A 23234-nucleotide genomic window follows, 5' to 3' on the forward strand; every position below is an offset into this window, starting at 1 on the left:
TAAAACTAAGTAAATTGCAGTACTTAAATACCTTTCCAAGCTCATTAAGATTTTGGTCTCTAAGGCCACCACCACATGTCTAATCTATGCTCTAATTGATTACTTATGCTAGTTCTCAAAGTCCAAACATAAGCTCCCTTCTAGCAAGGTTAGTTTAAATTTAGGCTCCAACACCTGTCTAAGCTAGGTTCAATTTATGAAGCATCACCATTTAACCATGCTACGATCTAATGTATCATATCAAGGGGGTATTGATAAAAGGTCCAAAACTTATTGAGTTCAAGCTCTTAAGTAATTAAGTCTTTGTGAGTATTAAATGTTATAGTTTTAGTCTAAAGATCCACCATTCAAAAACTCAAGTAATTTATTATTTACATTCAAACCTTGAATGCTTGAGATAAAAAATACAAACTCAATCAATACTATATAAAGCAAAATCTAACATTAAGAGTATCAAATCAGTAACAAGAAACACTAACATGCACAAGAAACTCAAAACATACGTGTCTCCATTTCCAAAAAGTCCTCCATTGACAGAGGATGTTGTTGTTGTTGTTCTTCTTCTCTTTGTGGAGAGCACTCCTCTGTAACAGGCACAATGTCATCTGATTGCGAAGTGGATTGTTGAAGTCCAGCCCATTTTTCTATATCTTCATGAGACTTAGCAAAGTCTAGCAGCATGGTCTCCACGTTTTTTGCCTCCTCCACACTATCAATTAAGCATATAACTTCTTTTTTCTGTTGTATTCCTTCTTGTGCAACCAAGGAGCCATCACCAAAAACATCAACAAGCTTGCGGTCTTCAAAACAATATGTACGAATGTAGTGCTTGACCAAAGCTCTTTTTTTGGCCTCCAAATATTGCAAATCTGACATATCGTTATCTGCTACTTGAAGAAGAGAACAATCAATTGGCATGGGATGTTCCTCTGATCTTCTTCTCAGGTCTTCAAATGCATTGCCTTGTCCCAAGAAGGCAATAACTGTTAGGAATTGAATTGCTCCTTTGCAAGGAGCTGATGGAAAGTGATGCAATGCACCACAACAATGGTAGCTCAGATTATCTCCCATGGCGTGAAAGGCACATTGCAATTTTGTGAAGTTAGTGAAATCCACAAATGCAAGAAAGACAAATCCAGGATCTGTTGACCCTCCAGCAATAGCCAAGATCCCATCCAAAGCATTGTTAAATGTCTCCTCACTCCACTTCAAATTGCCTCCAACGTTTTTTGTCATATCTAAAACACATAAGCCAATAGGCACTTTATTATTGAAGTGGCGCATCAAGTAGAGATTGCCTTCCATTTGTAGGCTCACCACATAGATTGACCATGGCAAATCTCTAGGCTCAGTTTTCTCCTTTTGAAGGTGAATTGCCCATTGCATGTATTTTATTGCTCCATCTGGAAAAGCCATTTTCTTTGTTCCACGCGTCAAACTAGATTTGATCCATTCCTCGCATAGCATTAAAATTGTTTTATAAACAACATCATTGATGTTATACATTTTGACCACCTCCTCCCAGTCTTTACATGGTGAAGACTCATTCAAATTGTTGAAGCCTTCAAGAAGTGCATCTTGAATCAATTTGTCTTGCTTCAACTGCTTGATTCGATCATACATGTCAGTTGCATCACCATCCTTTGCACTCTTTGACAGTAAAATCTTCTCATCTCTAATCTCTTCTTGAATAGTCTTTACCTCTGATTCCTCAAGGCCACAAAGGTATCTAAATACAGTTGTTGGGGGTTTCTTATTCTCCTCTTCTAGCTTTTCAATGATTTCTATCCAGCAATCATAAACTAAATCAGAGTACGTGACCATGTGTGCCTGTTTAGCAATCCAACTTGCTGCTGCACTCATTCTTGCCAATCGAAGAAAAGCCTAAAAAGAAATAGAGAAATAATTAAACTATTGAGCAAGATTTGTTAATTAAACACTATCAAAAAGACAAAGAAAATAACTTACATCCCATCCGGCACGAGATGCATGTCCCTCTGCAATTCCACTTGCTGCCTTTGGTGGTCGTCCTGAGAAGATCCATTGACTCCGTAAATGTCTCAATATTTGGCTGTAAGGTTGCTTGACATACAATGCCTGAGCCTCCTCATTTGCAATGGCAGATATAGCAGTTGCAACAAATGGAGGAGCATTCACAACAATGCGAGCCTTTCTAAATTTATACACGCTAATCAGTCTTTCAAATATCTCTTTGTTGTTTTGTTCATTGTGAAGCAAAACTTTTGCAGCATAGATTGAATGCTGCCCATCAAGAATCCAATAATGATAATCTTTAATTTTTTGCTCCTCTACCTCTTCTACTGCCAAAGGAGTCCCCTTCTTTGATTTTGCATTTCGAACAGGCATCAAATATGCACATGCTGCAGGCTTGGTCGTACTCCGTGAAAATCCAAATAACACACTTTCAGCGTGTTTTTTATCCATAATACGTGCATTATAGTGATCAGGAGCAAGCCAACAATTTTGAATAGGGATATCAAATTCCCTATATTGGAAAGGAAAATAATTTATGTACTTATTCATTCCACCTGTATCTTTTTCTTGTCCTTTCATGGCCTCAGCTTCTAAAACATCTGGATCCACAATTCTCATCTTTGACATTGAACCCTCTGTTGATGAGGATGCCAAAGATGCCTTGTCTACATCCAAAATGGAACTAGTTCGCTTAGCTGCTACTTTTTGCACTTTTGCTTGCTTCTTTGTGGATGGTGGTCGTGAAGCTTTCACCTTTTTTCGTTGTAGTGTGGCAATGATGGAGCTTTGAAGTTGATCTGCTGTGATGTTTGGATTTGATTCTGCAAACTTCCATCCTCGAGAAAACATTGTCTCTTCTTTGTTTCTAGACATGCGCTCCAATGCATATGCTCCTGGAGATAGTTGAAATTCTAGATTCATTGGAACTAGAATGTCAATGCATTCCACCTCCGGATGACTATCAACTACAGAGACAGATGCTTCCACAACTTGTCCAACATCTTCAAACAAGCTGTCATTCTCCTTTTTGGCAATAAATAGATGCACCTTATGAAATTGTGCACCCTCTATACCATGTATGTCCAAATACCATTTCCTAACATCATTGCAAGTATAGTCAACTGAGACAGCAACCCTTGCAACCTGTTTTTTTGGAGCCATCTTTCCTGAAACAAAAAAAACCAAATGTTATTTTAGCATATACTTTTTTGTAATGAATTAAGTTTGTGTGAATACAAGGTCCACCACTTGTTCAAGTTAGATCTAAGCAAGTATACATAGTAATCTTTTAAGCTAGTAAACTAAGGGAAGGGAGAAGTAAGGTCCACCACTTGTCCAAGCTCAGCTCTAGACAACATGGAGAGATTCGAGGTCTACTAATTGTCTAATATAGGCTAACTATATTGAAACATAGAGAGAAGCAAAGGTCCACCACTTGTCCAATCTAGGGTCCATTGAAACATGGAGAGAAGGATGCTCCACCATTTGTCCAAAATAGGCTCCATTGAAACATGAAGAGAAGCAATATGCACCATGTCTTCGAGATGCTAGGCTCCATTGAAATACCTTAAACCCACGATATTTTGTATATGTGGGGTTTAAATTCAAGGTCCACCACTTGTCCAACCTATTCTCCCTAGTAGCATGAGTGGTTTGGTCTCAAGATTCACCACTTTTCCACTCTATGTCATTATATTAAGAAGATCTGGGTGTTAAGGTCCACCACTTGTCCAACCTATAAGGCTATATCTAAAATGGTATTATTTACCACCACTTGGAATGCACATGATAGGTTTTACATAGGGGTCTGGTTCCAAGGTCCACCACTTGTCCAAGCTAACTCTATTGAAACATAGAGAGAATCAAAGGTCCACCACTTGTCCAAGCTAGGCTCCATTGAAACATGGAGAGAAGGATGCTCCACCATTTGTCCAAGCCAGGTTCGATTGAAACATGAAGAGAAGCAAGCTGCACCATGTCTCCAAAATGCTAGGCTCCATTGAAATATCTTAAACCCATGATATTTCGTACATGGGGGTTTACATTCAAGGTCCACCACTTGTCCAACCTATTATCACTAGTAGCATGAGTGGTTTGGTCTCAAGATTCACCACTTTTCCACTCTATGTCATTATATTAAGAAGATCTGGGTGTTAAGGTCCACCACTTGTCCAACCTATAAGGCTATATCTTAAAGGGTATTCTTTCTGACCACTTGGAATGACCATGATAGGTTTTACATGGGGGTTTGGTTCCAAGGTCCACCACTTGTCCAAGATAACTCTATTGAAACATAGAGAGAAGCAAAGGTCCACCACTTGTCCAAGCTAGGGTCCATTGAAACATGGAGAGAAGGATGCTCCACCATTTGTCCAAGATAGGCTCCATTGAAACATGAAGAGAAGCAAGCTGCACCATGTCTCCAAGATGCTAAGATCCATTGAAATACCTTACACCCACGATATTTTGTACATGGGGAGTTTACATTCAAGGTCCACCACTTGTCCAACCTATTATCTCTAGTAGCATGAGTGGTTTGGTCTCAAGATTCACCACTTTTCCACTCTATGTCATTACGTTAAGAAGATCTGTGTGTTAAGGTCGACCACTTGTCCAACCTATAAGGGTATATCTTAAAGGGTATTATTTCTCACCACTTGAAATGTCCATGATATGTTTTACATGGGGGTTTGGTTCCAAGGTCCACCACTTGTCCAAGCTAACTCTATTGAAACATAGAGAGAAACAAAGGTCCACCACTTGTCCAAGCTAGGCTCCATTGAAACATGGAGAGAAGGATGCTCTATCATTTGTCGAAGCTAACTCTATTGAAACATGGGGGGTTTACATTCAAGGTCCACCACTTGTCCAACCTATTAACGCTAGTAGCATGAGTGGTTTGGTCTCAAGATTCACCACTTTTTCACTCTATGTCATTATATTAAGAATATCTGGGTGTTAAGGTCCACCACTTGTCCAACCTATAAGGCTATATCTTAAGGGTTATTCTTTCTCACCACTTGGAGTGACCATGATAGGTTTTACATGGGGGTTTGGTTCCAAGGTCCACCACTTGTCCAAGAAACTCTATTGAAACATAGAGAGAAGCAAAGGTCCACCACTTGTCCAAGCTAGGGTCCATTGAAACATGGAGAGAAGGATGCTCCACTATTTGTCCAAGATACGTTCCATTGAAACATGAAGAGAAGCAAGCTACACCATGTCTCCAAGATGCTAATCTCCATTGAAATACCTTGAACCCATGATATTTCGTACATGGGGGGTTTACATTCAAGGTCCACCACTTGTCCAACCTATTATCTCTAGTAGCATGACTGGTTTGGTCTCAAGATTCACCACTTTTCCACTCTATGTCATTATATTAAGAATATCTGGGTGCTAAGGTCCACCACTTGTCCAACCTATAAGGCTATATCTTAAACTTTATTCTTTCTCACCACTTGGAGTTACCATGATAGGTTTTACATGGGAGTTTGCTTACAAGGCCCACCACTTGTCCAAGCTAACTCTATTGAAACATAGTGAGAAGCAAAGGTCCACCACTTGTCCAAGCTAGGGTCCATTGAAACATGGAGACAAGGATGCTCCACCATTTGTCCAAGCTAGGCTCCATTGAAACATGAAGAGAAGCAAGGTGCACCATGTCTCCAAGATGCTAGGCCCCATCTAAATACCTTAAACCCACCATATTTCGTAGATGGGGGGTTTACATTCAAGGTCCACCACTTGTCCAACCTATAAGTTATATCTTAAAGGTTATTCTTTCTTACCACTTGGAGTGACCATGATAGGTTTTACATGGGGGTTTGGTTCCAAGGTCCACCACTTGTCCAAGCTAACTCTATTGAAACAGAGAGAGGATCAAAGGTCCACCACTTGTCCAAGCTAGGCTCCATTGAAACATGGAGAGAAGGATGCTCCACCATTTGTCCAAGATAGGCTCCATTGAAACATGAAGAGAAGCAAGCTGCACCATGTCTCCAAGATGCTAGGCTCCATGAAAACCTTAAACCCACGATATGTCGTACATGAGGGGTTTACATTCAAGGTCCACTTGTCCAAGCTATTATTGGTAGTAGCATGAGTGGTTTGGTCTCAAGATTCACCACTTTTCCACTCTATGTCATTATATTAAGAATATGGTGTTAAGGTCCACCACTTGTCCAACCTATAAGGCTATATCTTAAAGGTTATTCTTTCTACCACTTGGAGTGGCCATGATAGGTTTTACATGGGGGTTTGGTTCCAAGGTCCACCACTTGTCCAAGCTAACTCTATTGAATCATAGAGAGAAGCAAAGGTCCACCACTTGTCCAAGCTAGGCTCCATTGAAACATGGAGAGAAGGATGCTCCACCATTTGTCGAAGCTAACTCTATTGAAACATGGGGGGTTTACGTTCAAGGTCCACCACTTGTCCAAGCTATTACCGCTAGTAGCATGAGTGGTTTTGTCTCAAGATTCACCACTTTTTCACTCTATGTCATTATATTAAGAATATTTGGGTGTTAAGGTCCACCACTTGTCCAACCTATAAGACTATATCTTAAAGGTTATTCTTTCTCACCACTTGGAGTGACCATGATAGGTTTTACATGGGGTTTGGTTCCAAGGTCCACCACTTGTCCAAGCTAACTCTATTGAAACATAGAGAGAAGCAAACCTCCACCACTTGTCCAAGCTAGGGTCCATTGAAACATGGAGAGAAGGATGCTCCACCATTTGTCCAAGATAGGCTCCATTGAAACATGAAGAGAAGCAAGGTGCACCATGTCTCCAAGATGCTAGGCTCCATCTAAATACCTTAAACCCACCATATTTCATAGATGGGGAGTTTACATTCAAGGTCCACCACTTGTCCAACCTATAAGTCTATATCTTAAAGGTTATTCTTTCTTACCACTTGGAGTGACCATGATAGGTTTTATATGGGGGTTTGGTTCCAGGGTCCACCACTTGTCCAAGCTAACTTTATTGAAACAGAGAGAGAAGCAAAGGTCCACCACTTGTCCAAGTTAGGCTCCATTGAAACATGGAGAGAAGGATGCTCCACCATTTGTCCAAGATAGGCTCCATTGAAACATGACGAGAAGCAAGCTGCACCATGTCTCCAAGATGCTAGGCTCCATAGAAAAACATTAAACCCATAATATGTCGTAGATGAGGGGTTTACATTCAAGGTCCAACACTTGTCCAAGATATTATTGGTAGTAGCCTGAGTGGTTTGGTCTCAAGATTCACCACTTTTCCACTCTATGTCATTATATTAAGAATATGTGGGTGTTAAGGTCCACCACTTGTACAACCTATAAGGCTACATCTAAAGGTTATTCTTTCTTACCACTTGGAGTGACCATGATAGGTTTTACATGGGGGTTTGGTTTCAAGTTCCACCACTTGTCCAAGCTAACTCTATTGAATTATAGAGAGAAGCAAAGGTCCACCACTTGTCTAAGCTAGGCTCCATTGAAACATGGAGAGAAGGATGCTCCATCATTTCTCGAAGCTAACTCTATTGAAACATGGGGGGTTTACGTTCAAGGTCCACCACTTGTCCAAGCTATTACCGCTAGTAGCATGAGTGGTTTTGTCTCAAGATTCACCACTTTATCACTCTATGTCATTATATTAAGGATATATGGGTGTTAAGGTCCACCACTTGTCCAACCTATAAGGCTATATCTTAAAGGTTATTCTTTCTCACCACTTGGAGTGACCATGATAGGTTTTACATTGGGGTTTGGTTCCAAGGTCCACCACTTGTCCAAGCTAACTCTATTGAAACATAGAGAGAAGCAAAGGTCCACCACTTGTGCAAGCTAGGGTCCATTGAAACATGGAGAGAAGGATGCTCCACCATTTGTCCAAGATAGGCTCCATTGAAACATGAAGAGAAGCAAGGTGCACCATGTCTCCAAGATGCTAGGCTCCATCTAAATACCTTAAACCCACGATATTTCGTAGATGAGGGGTTTACATTCAAGGTCCACCACTTGTCCAACTATTATCGCTAGTAGCATGAGTGGTTTGGTCTCAAGATTCACCACTTTTCCACTCTATGCCATTATATTAAGAATATCTGGGTGTTAAGGTCCACCACTTGTCCAACCTATAAGGATATATCTTAAGGTTATTCTTTCTCACCACTTGGAGTGACCATGATAGGTTTTACATGGGGGTTTGGTTCCAAGGTCCACCACTTGTCCAAGCTAACTCTATTGAAACATAGAGAGAAACAAAGTTCCACTACTTGTCCAAGCTAGGCTCCATTGAAAGATGGAGAGAACGATGCTCCACCATTTGTCGAAGCTAAGTCTATTAAACATGGGGGGTTTACGTTCAAGTTCCACCACTTGTCCAAGCTATTATCCCTAGTAGCATGAGTGGTTTTGTCTCAAGATTCACCACTTTTTCACTCTATGTCATTATATTAAGAATATTTGGGTGTTAAGGTCCACCACTTGTCCAACCTATAAGGCTATATTTTAAAGGTTATTCTTTCTCACCACTTGGAGTGACCATGATAGGTTTTACATGGGGGTTTGGTTCCAAGGTCCACCACTTGTCCAAGCTAAACTCTATTGAATCATAGAGAGAAGCAAAGGTCCACCACTTGTCCAAGCTAGGGTCCATTGAAACATGGAGAGAAGGATGCTCCACCATTTGTCCAAGATAGGCTCCATCGAAAAATGAAGAGAAGCAAGCTGCACCATGTCTCCAAGATGCTAGGCTTCATCGAAATACCTTAAACCCAGGATATTTTGTACATGGGGGGTTTACATTCAAGGGCCATACTTGTCCAAGCTATTATCGCTAGTAGCATGAGTGGTTTGTCTCAAGATTCACCACTTTTCCACTCTATGTCATTATATTAAGAATATGTGGGTGTTAAGGTCCACCACTTGTCCAACCTATAAGTCTATATCTTAAAGGTTATTCTTTCTTACCACTTGGAGTAACCATGATAGGTTTTACATGGGGGTTTGGTTCCAAGCTCCACCACTTGTCCAAGCTAACTCTATTGAAACAGAGAGAGAAGCAAAGGTCCACCACTTGTCCAAGCTAGGGTCCATTGAAACATGGAGAGAAGGATGCTCCACCATTTGTCCAAGATAGGCTCCATTGAAACATGACGAGAAGCAAGCTGCACCATGTCTCCAAGATGCTAGGCTCCATCGAAAAACATTAAACTCACGATATGTCGTAGATGAGGGGTTTACATTCAAGGTCCAACACTTGTCCAAGCTATTATTGGTAGTAGCCTGAGTGGTTTGGTCTCAAGATTCACCACTTTTCCACTCTATGTCATTATATTAAGAATATGTGGGTGTTAAGGTCCACCACTTGTCCAACCTATAAGGCTACATCTTAAAGGTTATTCTTTCTTACCACTTGGAGTGACCATGATAGGTTTTACATGGGGGTTTGGTTCCAAGGTCCACCACTTGTCTAAGCTAACTCTATTGAAACATAGAGAGAAACAAAGGTCCACCACTTGTCCAAGCTAGGCTCCATTGAAACATGGAGAGCAGGATGGTCCACCATTTGTTCAAGATAGGCTCATTGAAACATGACGAGAAGCAAGCTTCACCATGTCTCCAAGATGCTAGGCTCCATCGACATACATTAAACCCACGATATTTCGTAGATGAGGGGTTTACACTCAATGTCCACCACTTGTCCAAGCTATTATTGCTAGTAGCCTGAGTGGTTTGGTCTCAAGATTCACCACTTTTATTAAGAATATGTGGATGCTAAGGTCCACCACTTGTCCAACCTATAAGGCTACATCTTAAAGGTTATTCTTTCTTACCACTTGGAGTGACCATGATAGGTTTTACATGGGGGTTTGGTTCCAAGGTCCACCACTTGTCCAAGCTAACTCTATTGAAACATAGAGAGAAACAAAGGTCCACCACTTGTCCAAGCTAGGGTCCATTGAAACATGGAGAGAAGGATGCTCCACCATTTGTCCAAGATAGGCTCCATTGAATCATGACGAGAAGCAAGCTGCACCATGTCTCCAAGATGCTACGCTCCATCGAAATACATTAAACCCACGATATTTCGTAGATGAGGGGTTTACATTCAAGGTCCACCACTTGTCTAAGCTATTATTGCTAGTAGCCTGAGTGGTTTGGTCTCAAGATTCACCACTTTTATTAAGAATATGTGGGTGTTAAGGGCCACCACTTGTCCAACCTATAAGGCTACATCTTAAAGGTTATTCTTTCTTCCCACTTGGAGTGACCATGATAGGTTTTACATGGGGGTTTGGTTCCAAGTTCCACCACTTATCCAAGCTAACTCTATTGAAACATAGAGAGAAACAAAGGTCGACCACTTGTCCAAGCTAACTCTATTGAAACATAGAGAGAAACAAAGGTCGACCACTTGTCCAAGCTAGGCTCCATTGAAACATGGAGAGAACGATGCTCCACCATTTGTCGAAGTTAAGTCTATTGAAACATGGGGGGTTTACGTTCAAGGTCCACCACTTGTCCAAGCTATTATCGCTAGTAGCATGAGTGGTTTTATCTCAAGATTCACCACTTTTTCACTCTATGTCATTATATTAAGAATATTTGGGTATTAAGGTCCACCACTTGTCCAACCTATAAGGCTATATCTTAAAGGTTATTCTTTCTCGCCACTTGGAGTGACCATGATAGGTTTTACATGGGGGTTTGGTTCCAAGGTCCACCACTTGTCCAAGCTAACTCTATTGAATCATAGATATCAGCAAAGGTCCACCACTTGTCCAAGCTAGGGCCCATTGAAACATGGAGAGAAGGATGCTCCACTATTTGTCCAAGATAGACTCCATTGAAACATGAAGAGAAGCAAGCTGCACCATGTTTCCACGATGCTAGGCTTCATCGAAATACCTTAAACCCACGATATTTTGTACATGGGGGGTTTACATTCAAGTACCACCACTTGTCCAAGCTATTATCGCTAGTAGCATGAGTGGCTTTGTCTCAAGATTCACCACTTTTCCACTCTATGTCATTATATTAAGAATATGTGGGTGTTAAGGTCCACCACTTGTCCAACCTATAAGTCTATATCTTAAAGGTTATTCTCTCTTACCACTTGGAGTGACCATGATAGGTTTTACATGGGGATTTGGTTCCAAGGTCCAGCACTTGTCCAACCTAACTCTATTGAAACAAAGAGAGAAGCAAAGGTCCACCACTTGTCCAAGCTAGGCTCCATTGAAATATGACGAGAAGCAAGCTGCACCATGTCTCCAAGATGCTATGCTCCATCGAAAAAAATTAAACCCACGATATGTCGTAGATGAGGGGTTTACATTCAAGGTCCAACACTTGTCCAAGCTATTATTGGTAGTATCCTGAGTGGTTTGGTCTCAAGATTCATCACTTTTTCACTCTATGCCATTATATTAAGAATATGTGGGTGTTAAGGTCCACCACTTGTCCAACCTATAAGGATATATCATTAAGGTTATTCTTTCTCACCACTTGGAGTGACCATGATAGGTTTTACATGGGGGTTTGGTTCCAAGGTCCACCACTTGTCCAAGCTAACTCTATTGAAACATAGAGAGAAACAAACGTCCACCACTTGTCCAAGCTAGGCTCCATTGAAACATGGAGAGAACGATGCTCCACCATTTGTCGAAGCTTAGTCTATTGAAACATGGGGGGTTTACGTTCAAGGTCCACCAGTTGTCCAAGCTATTATCGCTAGTAGCATGAGTGGTTTTGTCTCAAGATTCACCACTTTTTCACTCTATGTCATTATATTAAGAATATTTGGGTGTTAAGGTCCACCACTTGTCCAACCTATAATGCTATATCTTAAAGGTTATTCTTTCTCACCACTTGGAGTGACCATGATAGGTTTTACAGGGGGTTTGGTTCCAAGGTCCACCACTTGAATCATAGAGATAAGCAAAGGTCCACCACTTGTCCAAGCTAGGCTCCATTGAAACATGGAGAGAAGGATGCTCCACCATTTGTCCAAGATAGGCTCCATTGAAACATGAAGAGAAGCAAGCTGCACCATGTCTCCAAGATGCTAGGCTCCATCAAAATACCTTAAACCCACCATATTTCGTAGATGGGGGGATTACTTTCAAGGTCCACCACTTGTCCAAGCTATTATCGCTAGTAGCATGGTTTGGTCTCAAGATTCACCAGTTTTCCACTCTATGTAATTACATTAAGAATATCTTGGTGTTAAGGTCCACTACTTGTCCAACCTATAAGGCTATATCCTAAATGATATTTTTTCTCACCACTTGGAATGTGCATGATATGTTTTACATGGGGTTTTGCTCCAAGGTCCACCACTTGTCCAAGCTAGATCTATTACATATATATTATACATACAATATTCAACTAGATTCCCTACCTATCATGTCCAGTAGCATGGATGTTGTAGCTTTAAGGTCCACCACTTGCCCAACCTATACTCTCTTATGTAAGGGAGATCTCGCTATAAATTCAAAACCTTCCCGCCTAAATTTAAAATTCAAAATCTGATTGCCTAAATTTAAAATATCCCTCCTAAATTTTAAATATCCCGCCTAAATTTTAAAATATCCCACCCAAATTTTAAAATTCAAACTTTTTTATAAAAATTTAAATTTTACCACTTAAATTTAAAATATTCCACGCGAAATTGATTTTAAATTCAAGTTTACCACAAAAAGATATCATTATACCACCTAAATTCAAATATGCAAACCTCAAATCATTATATTGTACATAAATTCAAACAAATTCAAATTAACAAGCCTAAACTGATATTAGTTTGCATAGATATGAATTTATCACACCTAAATTATGTCACCATGTTAGAGAGAGTGGTTAGAGAATTTGAACAAGGTCCACCACTTGTCCAACCTAGATACCAAGAAGGATTGAGTGTACAAGGTATTGTTTGGAGGTCCTTATAGTCCACTGGTCTCAAGGTCCACCACTTGTGGTAAGGGTCACCAAAAAGTGTATATATTCATCCAAAGAAATACACGTATTTTTGGTCTACATGTCCTAGTTTCAACCATTTATGTCCATTAGGTGTATCACTAAACAACACTACTATTTTTGAGAAACAGAAGTTACAATCATATCTACAAATGGATTAGAGGAAAATCAGCTCAGCATACATCCAGAACTCGCTACAAGAATCGACTTTAACAGATCACGCAAGTAAGTCTTCCATTCAAGTTTACTAGTATTACAATGTGTTAGTTATTTGTGATATTTATGTATGTATATATACTATGTGTGCATATCGTAATTAAGTGTAATTGTGTATCTGCATTATGTATGAGTATTACAATGAAATAACACAAATATACATACATACACATAGATAACACAGACGCACACATACATGAGCATGTATTTTCAAGAGAGAGATAGCAAGATACAGAGATAGATAGATAGAGAGAGAGAGAGAAATACCTGTTTTCTACAGAGAGGAGAGAGAGAAAGATAACAGATTTCACTGTGTTTATGTATGTGGAAGAGAGGAAGACGATGTATCGGAATATGTGCACGTATTTTCAAGAGAGAGACAACAAGATAACAGATTTCACTGTGGTTATGTATGTGGAAGTGAGGAAGACGATGTGTGGAAATATGTGCATGTATTTTCAAGAGAGAGACAACAAGATAACAGATTTCACTGTGGTTATGTATGTGGAAGAGAGGAAGACGATGTGTAGGAATATGTGTATGTGTGCGGGGATATTTTTAAACTACGTATCTCTGTCTTTTGACGAGAGAGTGTGTGTGCAAGAAGAGTTACAGAGAACCATCTTCTCTATATGGAGAAAGACAGAGAGTGAGAGAGAGAGAAATACCTGTTTTTTCTCTATTCGTGAGGTATGCAATGTCTCCTGAGAAGAAGCTATGCCCGATCCTGCCCTTCTGGAAAGCGTTGCGTACGCTGATGTTTCTTTATCTTGTGCGCGAACTTTCAATCCTGTGCGCTCCACCTGTTTGTTGTGTACGATGCCGAGCTTGCTCCTCTATGTGCGCGTATACTCCAACTGTGTGCGATCCGTGTGCGCTTTCTGTGTGTTTGCTACTCGCCTGCTTTCTCTGTGTGCGTTGCTCGTGCGCTCTCTCTGTGCCTAATCTTGATAGGGTTTATTAGAATGCCACGTATGCTACAAGTCCATGTTTTATCATAGGATTAAAAAAAACAAAAGCAATATAAAACATTAACCAATTCACACAGCCAAAATTAAAGAAATCATGGTTGAAAATATGCAAAACATGCGTAACTCTATACTATGAATTCACTTTAAAAAAAAAAATCTTTGGGCGCCGCCCCTTGACCCCGCCCGAAACAATATCCCAAAATCAGCCTCCCAAGCCCCGCCATCGAGAGCGCTATATTCCACATCCCCATCAAGAGCGCTACCCCCAAACCTCACGTGGAAGGGCTGCCTTGTCACCCCATTGTGGCATTGCCCTAAGACCCCGCATCTGGAGTGCTAAATGGGAACATTCTTCATTAGTGAAATTTTGAACATAAATTATATTTAGCATATACTTAAATATAATACAAATATTAACATATTAACTATACTACTAATTTACTATAGCCGTTCTAGATTATGTCCCATACTATATTTAAGGTGCCAAAGGTTTGGCCTTATGGTCCTAGATTTAGCCAAGTGGTCAACACATATAGGACCAAGTGCACACTGTGCCACAAAACTTGGCCACCACTTCACTTGCCAAAGTTTAGGCCACATGGTCAATCCTAAGTTTCCAATGTTCTTATTATGTCACCTTTTGCCTCGTGGAAAACCTAAGCTTGTTTTCACATACTCAGGCACTTCAAGCCATAATAAATTTTCATTACTCTTCGGCAACCCTTTTGTTCAAGTCTTTGAAAAAACGTTGCTTAAGGCCACCCTAAACCATTTTCATTTAGGGGTGTCTAAAACTAGCTTTTTGGCAATTCGAGAAGAAAATGGTCAAAGTTTTATACTTAGTTTTAACCACTTGACCAATTCAAATATTGGAAAGCAAGGTTTTGTAATACTTTTCTTTGGACATCACACATTAAAACTAGGTCCCTCACTTGTCCAAGCCATGCTCTAATACAATAAAGGGCTTTTGGTTTCAAGATGCACCACTTTCCCAACCTTGATTCCATTAAAGAAGCTATCTCTACTTAGACATTTAATAGCAAGGTCCTGTAGCAGTTCACATTGAACATTTTCCATGGCAGCTAGGTCCACCACTTATCTAAGCTATGCTCTAATACAGTAAGGGGGTTTTGGTTTCAAGATCCACCACTTGTCCAAACTTGATTTGGGAAGCAAGGTCCTATAATAGTTTGCTTTGGACATTCACCATTACAACTAAGTCCACGACTTCTCCAAGCTATGTTCTAATACACTAAGGACGTTTTGGTTTGAAGGAGAACCACTTGTACGACTTTGTTTTTGGAAGTAAGGTCTTTACATAGTTCACCTTGGACCTTGGACATTGGATACTACAACTAAGCCCACCACTTGTCCAAGCTATCCTCTATATATAGCCAAAGGGTTTGGGTTTCAAGATTCACCACTTTTCCAACCTTTCTTCCATTAAAGAAAGGAGGGGCATTATAACTAGGTCCACCAATTGTCCAAGATATGCTCTGATATAGAAAGGGGATTTTGGTTTCAATAATCCACCACGTGTTCAACCTTGCAAGACTCAAGGGATACTTGGACATTGGAAAGCATAGTCCTATAGTAGTTGATAGGTGGCAGTGGGTATAACAACTAGGTCCAACCTATTCTCTGATATAGCAAAGAGGCTTTGGTTTCAAGGTCCACCACTTGTCCAACCTTGCTTCCATTAAAGAAATGAGGGGCTACGTAAACATTGGCAAGCAAGGTAGAAAGTTCCTAAGGTATTTCACCTTGGATATTGGGCATTATAACTAGGTCCACCACTTGTCCAAGCTATGCTCTGATATAGAAAGGGGATTTTCGTTTCAAGGTCCACCACGTGTTCAACCTTGAAAGACTCAAGGGATACTTGGACATTGGAAAGCATAGTCCTATAGTAGTTGATAGGTGGCAGTGGGTATTACAACTAGGTCCAGCCTATGCTCTCATATAGCAAAGAGGCTTTGGTTTCAAGGTCCACCACTTGTCCAACCTTACTTCCATTAAATAAATGAGGGGCTACGTAAACTAAACATTGGCAAGCAAGGTAGCAAGGTCCTAAGGTATTTCACCTTGGATATTGGGCATTATAACTAGGTCCACCACTTGTCCAAGCTATGCTCTGATATAGAAAGGGGATTTTTGTTTCAAGGTCCACCACGTGTTCAACCTTGAAAGCCTCAAGGGATACTTGGACATTGGAAAGCGTAGTCCTATAGTAGTTGATAGGTGGCAGTGGGTATTACAACTAGGTCCACCACTTGTCCAACCTATGCTCTAATATAGCAAGGATGCTTTGGTTTCAAGATCCACCATAATTTCCAACCTTTCTTCCATTAATATAGCAAGGAGGATTTGGTCTCAAGGTTCACCACTTGTCCAACCTATGAAAACCTTTTCCATGTTGTAGCATGATTTTTTGTTTGAAGAGTATTTTTCTATAACTATGGATTTAACAATGTAATCTTTTTCACTTACAGGATGGACTTTGAATCTGGGGAGAAAGTACATATGATACTTGACAATGAAATTGTTGGTATTGGCTGTGTGTGTAGAATAGATCCAGATTCCACTTGTGGTGGTACAAAGATAGGGCAAAGAAATGTCTCCATACTAGTGGAGGAATGCTTGAAGGATGTGGTCCTACCTTTTCCTACAATGGATACTTCATCTCTCCAAGGCTCATTATGGAGTGTTGTTCGATGGTCAAAGCTTCTTTTGCAATCTTTTGTATTAAATGGGAACTTAATTGATCCACAGGAAAGCTACAATGGTGATGAAGAACATGATCATTCTGATCCTCTAGTTATAGATGCAATACCTATGACAAGCCCAGAATTTGAAGCAATGATTCGAGAGTCTTGGAGAAATCAGAGGTTCCTTTTAAAAGATGACACAATGATGCAAACCATGAATGAAGGGACCATCTTATATGTATTTCCACATGATTATGTCAACTTTCAGGAACTTGGTCCTGATTGTGTGGGTGTGGGTATTGAAAGAGAAAATGCAAGCATTGATGATGTGGTTGAAGTGGGTAGCATCACTTTGCTAAAGTGGCTCATCAAGCAGACAACAATGTTGAATGGGATCCCATTACAACGATTTGTTCCTGTTGATGGCATGCATGCTACATATGAGGATGTATCCAACGATGACAATGTTGGAAAAAAACTTGATGGGAGTAATGTTGTCCAGTTGTCAAGGAAGAGATGATACACTTTCATGAACAGGACTCAAAAATCAAAAGCAGCACCAGCTTCGACTTTTTACCTTTCAAACAAATCAATTCAAAGGGTATCATGCATTGATTGTTGTGCACAAAAATGTTGCCAGTTTGCAGATCGTGATATGGTGACAAGGTTACGACAACAGTTTTGGGGAGAGTCTCAAAAATCACGCACTAATTATGTTTATGATGTTCTTTCTATATGTTATCAGAAAGATGAGAAGTCACGATACCAATTCAGGCTAAATGGCTCTATTGTTTGTTGTAGAGCATGGTATGACCTACATGGAATACCAAAGACATCATTTTATCGATACAAGGAGAACTTTGAAATTGGTGTGCGCCAATATGTACATGGGAACACATGTACATTGAGAAGGGGACTTCACCATACTAGTTTAGCAAGAGCACTACTAAATGAGTTTGTGAAAAACAACTCTGAGAAGATGCCACATAGAAGTAGAACACTGCTAGATGGCTCAAGAGAGACTCAATTGGTGATTCCATCAACATACAAACAAGTGGATATTTTATGTGAAATCAACACGACACTTGACCAAATGGGCTATGAGAAGAAGCTATCCCAATCTTCTTTTGGTAGAATTTGGAACAAAGAGTACCCACATGTCACTTTAACAAAGACGAGTGAGTTCTCTAAGTGCAATATTTGTAGCTCAATCAAGGCAAGGTTAGAAGCTAAATCTCCTCTTGAAGAGAGAGCTCTTCTCTTGAGGGAGAGAGAAGTTCACATGGCACAACAAAAGAGTTGCAGAAGCCTATATTATGCATGGCGCACGTATTCAGAAACTCAACCACAAAAATATGTATGCATAATCCATGATAAGATGGATCAAAAGAAGACTGCCATTCCTAGATTACGCATTGTTCCCAAGGGTGTGGATTCAGGATATAATCTGCAGGTGGCATTGATTGGCATGATCACTCATGGACATGGAGAAGGTCATTACGGACACTTTGTCTTGAATGGTTTGTGGCCAGCTGATCCAAATCTTACAATTGGCTCAATTGCTAATTGTTTACATAACCTAGAGAGGATAGATAAGCATCCTCTTGGTGATCTAGTAACAAATGGACTTCCAAGGAGCAATATTTCACTACTACATGCTTTGAACTCAAGGGATGCTTTGGACTACCATAACTTGAGTGATGGAAAAGAGCCCATTGTGCAGTCGTCAGAAATTGCAGAAGAGGAATTGGGGTCAACATTTCACAGATTTCTAGAGAACTTGTTGCTACAATTGGATAATTGTGCAGGGGAAAACAAAAATCGATACTTATTTGCCTATTTATCAATGCTTGTTGCAAGGGGTGTTTTCAAAACCATCCAGCTGGGATTTTTAATGGTTGGGCATACACATGAGGACATAGACACCATGTTTAGTAGTTTTTCAGAGAAGCTGAGAGTTACACAAACCTATACTTTGCCACATTTGATGGATACATTACGAAACAGCTCATCTTCATCTCCAGCTCCATTTTTTCTCACAAAGATCCCCGATTTCAAGCAATATTGTGATGGCTATCTTTGTGATGGACAAGACATACTTGTTGGACATTCCAAACCGCTTCAGTTCAGGTTCTTTATGTAGGATGAGACACCAATGATGCAATATAAGGCACATGTAGGTGTATCAAGTTGGAGTGGAAGTATTCGCCTTTGGAAAACAAACACAGAAGGCAAACCAATGTTACCACATGGAGATCCACCTCTAGTACAAATGGCGGAGTATGTCAAGGCCCACGAAGAAGTCATTTTGGGGCTAAAGAACTATATAAAATTTTGAAAAAATTTAGGGAATGGTTCAAGTATTCCGCGATATTATAGACCCGTGATAGATTATTGGAGTAAGGTAATTGAAGAGATTGGAAAAGCAATCATATCAGAGGGAGTCTTGTATGAAATGTTTTGGCCAAAAACTCAAGAATATTCTCACCTACAAAGCACTACAATGAATTTGCAACAAGGAGCAGAAAGATTCCTAGGCCTTGAAGAGTTGAACGATCATTTTTGTGGGCCTCAACGAGATAGGCCAAGGGAAGAGTTTGACCCTATGTCTGATGTGCACCGAGGTGACTTTCTTATGCTTGTTCCGAGTGACACAGAAATCTATTCGGTGTGGCTTGCAATGGCTTTATCTGACATTGATAATGAGCCTACATCACCAAACTACAGAAAAATATTGATTCAATATTGGGCACCTTGCACGAGAAAAAGTGGGATGGCAGATACTCAAGCTTACAGCAATTGTTGGAAGGGTTATTGGGCTGTCAACTATAAGGACCCACAAGTGTGGGAAACTGTAGATGCAATTGTTTGGTCCTGGAGACCCAACAAAGAAGGACCATTTTCTAAAATAAAGATTCCATAAATGCATGCTCTAAAAGCCAAAGAAGGCCTCACTCATGCACATCAACCACACTTGGATCAAAGTTCAGATATGGTATCAAATGTGGAGTAGAATTATGTGGAGCTTCTATTGTGACTATACTAGTCAGTTTGTAAACAAAATCTTTTTTGTATCTTCCTTTGTTTTATGTAATTTATAGTTATTATTCAAATCCATGTGTTGTACATCCTCTTGACTTTTGGTGTTTATCAACACCACAATCCTATGAGATTTTCACTTTATTTACTAACCACACACCTCAATTTTTCCCACTTTAAGTGGAAAATTCCCAAATTACATGAATTTAGTCGATTTGGAGATTCCCATAATGTGAGATTTTTACCAAAATACCTAATATGGTCTTATCTATGTAGGATTGATCAAAGAATTGATTTCATGAAGACAAACTTGGTGACAGTAAAAGATTTATGAAGACATGTTTGGTGATGTCATATTGATGACAACATGAAGATATGTTTGGTGATGCGATAGTAATGACAAGCTACATAGAAGACACTTCTGATTACGAGCTAATCGATAGCCTTTACACCTCTTTATTGAACCTTTGTATTCATTATTGTATTTGATAGGATAGGAGTAATGTAACCCTCGTAAAACATTCATTGTAAATGGAGTGATGTAGCTCCTCATAAAATATTCATTGTAAAAGGAGTGATGTAGCTCCTCATGAACATTTGTATATTGAATGATTTTTATAATATAACGGTGGGTGTATATAGAGCTGTGGGTTTTTCCCTTGATCCCCCAAGGGTTTTTTCATCCACAGTTAGGGACCCTTATTTGAGCGGGGGTGTTGAGCTTATATGTGAAGCTACTCAATATATGGCTTCTCTATATATGGCACCCATGTCCCCTCTATATATACATTATCTCATGTGTATATTCTACACACTTTGGGGTTCTATTTCTATGCTCTCTCCTTCTCTCTCAACATTCATTGCTTTAGGTACTTGTCACTGTCTGTTAATAGCAAGGAGCTTACCGATACGACCGCATTTAAAGAGACCAATGTCGACGATCCAAAAGCCAATGTTATTATCATTGATGACAGTGACGATGATGACAAGGACACACAGATAGGCGATGATTTCATGCCTCTCGTGCATCATACAGAGGCAATACTTGTTGCATCTTGAAGGTTTATAATTATTCATGACTATTTGTTTTCCTTGAACCTCATTTTTTTTCCGTTGGATTCTAACTTGTTGGGTTCATTCTTGTTTATGCAGATCGTAATGGAGGAGGGGGGTCATTTGAATGCTGTGGAGGCCATTGACACGCAGGACACATTGGAGGGAGTGGAGGAAGGCCTTGTCAAAAGATTAAAGGAAATCCTACTATAGATTTGGAGTACTGAGGTCCATGGCCATGACAATGGCACCCTTAAGTCCTTCATAAAAGAGTCTGTAGATCGAGTCAATAAAAAAGGTAGTTCAAGATCGTCAAGTAAATGTAGCGGATATCCAAGTAGCTCAACTAGAGGAGAAAATATCGTCATTATGCAAGGAGGTGACATCTTTAAAAGTGCAATTAAATAAATTGAATGCACTTGTGATAAGACTCAATAATGTAATCAGACGTTTCCGTTCATGAATTTAATATGATTGCTCTTCATTCTCTATCAATGTCTCTTTATTTCTTGTAATTGTCGTTTCTGTTTACTTGTCATTACACATCAACTTGAATTTATGCCTTACCAGTTTTTATGACTTGTTGTTTATTATGGCGATCCTTCACCTTCAAGATTCCTTGGTATCTTGAAAGAAATGAATAGCCTACATAACCAACTCAAATTCTAGTTTTAGCAACTTGTATTGATAAACAATTAGTCTTCCTGTGAAAAGGTACAACATTTTTTAGCTTTAGAGTTATTTTATCACATAATCCGGGTATTTTGGGAATTTTGGAAAATTTGAAGAGAAATATTGGGGGTACTTTGGGAATTTTTGAAATTTGAGGGTCACTTTGGGAATTTTCGCAAATTAGAGGGGGATTTTGGTAATTTTCCCTTAACTTAAACAGCACTATCTCTCTATTGTTGTGTCTTGATCAGCAGCGCAATCCTTTTTCTTCTTCTGAACTCAGTATTGGATAATGATCAAGCTTCGTATAATTAGCTTCTCCTGATCCTCAGAATCTGGGCAGTGAAGTAGTTTCTCTTACCATACACTAGATTATCTCCATGCCTAGCTTGGCATTTAGCCGTGTAGATTGATGAGCATTACCTCAACAACGTTGTAGCTCAAATAATGAAAAACTATGCTACTTATACAGGCTATTTCAACTTTGTCAGGCTCTCGCAACACAGAATTCGCAAGTTTGTACTGTACCTGTGCAGAGAGAAAGAGAGAGAGAGAGAGAGAGAGAGAGAGAGAGAGAGAGAGAGACCTGACCTGTCTGACCAAGTGAAACTCTAGAAAGTGCGATAGGTTTCTCTCTCTCTTTCTCTCTCTCTCTCTCTCTCTCTCACACACACACACACACACAAACACACACACACACACACACATGTGCAAGAGCCAATTGCAGATGTCTGAGGCGGGACACACAGACCCACCAGTTCATACAGTGGCACTATGGCAGTGTGACTGGTTTCTCTCTCTTTTTTTTGTGTGTAAAGCAGCCCATTAGAACTTCGACCTGTGCATTTCCTCACAGATGCTGTGCGCATATACGCATGCAGAAGTACTACTTTCTGCCAGTGTCCACAGTCGAGATCCCCCCGGGGCTGCTGCTGCTGCCGCCTGCTGCGAGGGAATGCCGTTGGGTGCAAAAGGCCGTGAAAGGGCAGCTTCCAGGGGCAGGCAAGAGAGAGCGATGCGGCACTCAGTGCAGGGCAAGGCAGGATGATGGAGCGCTATGCAGAAGAGAGCGTATGTGCTCAGTACAGAGAGAGAGAGAGAGAGAGAGAGAGAGAGAGAGAGAGAGAGAGAGGCTGTTGACTCCGTTGGTTGGCGATGGCATTGCAGCAGCCATGCATGCGGCCAGGAGCTCGGGATCTGCAACGCCCCCTCCCCCTTTTATTATAGTATAGATTACTGGCATCACTAAGAAGATTCTCTCTTCTAAGGTAAAACCAATTATTGGTAGCTCGGACCTAACCACATTGTGGGTATTTCGGACGATAGATCTTCACTATGAATCCCCAACCCCAACATGACACCTTCCTCCCCACATGCCGGACTTGACGATAACCCTTGATTTGGAAAATCTCGATTCTTGGCCACAGACCTTCAAGGTGAAAGCAAATGCCTTCCTTTTGCATCCGGTAAAAACAACGTAGACGCTTGACCCCCCCTTCACATCTAGGGAAACAAAATAGAGCAGCCAGTCTATGGATTTGCCACTGCTCTGTGGCCACAATATTTCTAACTCCAGAAGAACTCTTTGTGTATGTGGGGACT

At 40.2% G+C, this 23234-nt stretch overlaps 1 pseudogene; it reads left to right on the forward strand.

The window, feature by feature from the left end:
• Positions 1 to 21423, forward strand: part of LOC147455396 (uncharacterized) — a 38105-nt pseudogene extending 16682 nt beyond the window's left edge.
• Positions 21424 to 23234: the final 1811 nt, after the last annotated feature.

This window comes from Adiantum capillus-veneris, chromosome 6, assembly GCF_014529385.1.
Source record: "Adiantum capillus-veneris isolate H3 chromosome 6, ASM1452938v2, whole genome shotgun sequence".
Taxonomy (NCBI): domain Eukaryota; kingdom Viridiplantae; phylum Streptophyta; class Polypodiopsida; order Polypodiales; family Pteridaceae; genus Adiantum; species Adiantum capillus-veneris.